Source organism: Etheostoma spectabile, chromosome 21, assembly GCF_008692095.1.
Source record: "Etheostoma spectabile isolate EspeVRDwgs_2016 chromosome 21, UIUC_Espe_1.0, whole genome shotgun sequence".
Classification (NCBI taxonomy): domain Eukaryota; kingdom Metazoa; phylum Chordata; class Actinopteri; order Perciformes; family Percidae; genus Etheostoma; species Etheostoma spectabile.
In genome coordinates, this window is record NC_045753.1 from 20,260,222 (window position 1) to 20,260,962 (window position 741).

General features: G+C 40.4%; 1 protein-coding gene and 1 long non-coding RNA gene across 3 annotated transcripts in view; both read right to left on the reverse strand.

Annotated features, from left to right (window-relative positions):
• si:ch211-180a12.2 (uncharacterized) overlaps positions 1–741 on the reverse strand; it is a 52,335-nt gene that overhangs the window by 36,263 nt on the left and 15,331 nt on the right. The window lies entirely within an intron of this gene.
• LOC116671339 (uncharacterized) overlaps positions 1–741 on the reverse strand; it is a 20,510-nt gene that overhangs the window by 10,119 nt on the left and 9,650 nt on the right. The gene's annotated exons all lie outside the window — the stretch shown is intronic.

Consider the following 741-nt stretch of genomic DNA (forward strand, 5'->3'; position numbering starts at 1 on the left):
AAAAATACAAAATAATCATATTTAGGCAAACTATTGTTCATCCAATCAATAAAATAAACTAAAATTAATTTATTATTTACAAAATAGCTTAAGTGAGAGACTTGTCACATTAAATTTGGATGGATACTGCATGGGCACACCACTGTATGTAACCTAAAAGACAAAGACCACCTCTCCACAGCAAACTAAAACTACCCGCTACGTCTCCTCAGGTTAGATGTTGAGTTGTTGAATGCTCACATGTCCGCTTGTTTTGGTCGACACTGAAGACGCCGCATAACGTAGCTGCTGCTGCTCGCACTTTTCCTAAAAGGTAACCTGCTTTCACTATGAGGCCGGGGTTCCTCCACGTCTGTGTTGCCTTGGCGACATTCTTTGTTTTGCTACGACTGTAAGCTAACACGTCCCGCCCATTGATATATACAGTATATGGTCCCGCCGCTGAGAACGAGTATGGTCACGTGACTGCACAACGCCGTGTGAATTGGTGGAACACAGTCACGTGGTAGAGCCTTAAGCGGAAGACTCTCTCTCTCTGTCAAATAAAAACATTAAATGAGACGGGTAGGGTAAAACAATGACGCGTAGAATACCAAAGAGGTAAAAAGAAAAGTACGAGCTCCTTGTAGCCTAAATGTAGCGGAGTAAGAGTACAGTTTCTTCTTCACTAATCTACTCAAGTACAAGTAAAAATTAAAGTATAGTGATTTAAAACTACTCCTAGAAGTACAATTTTTTCAA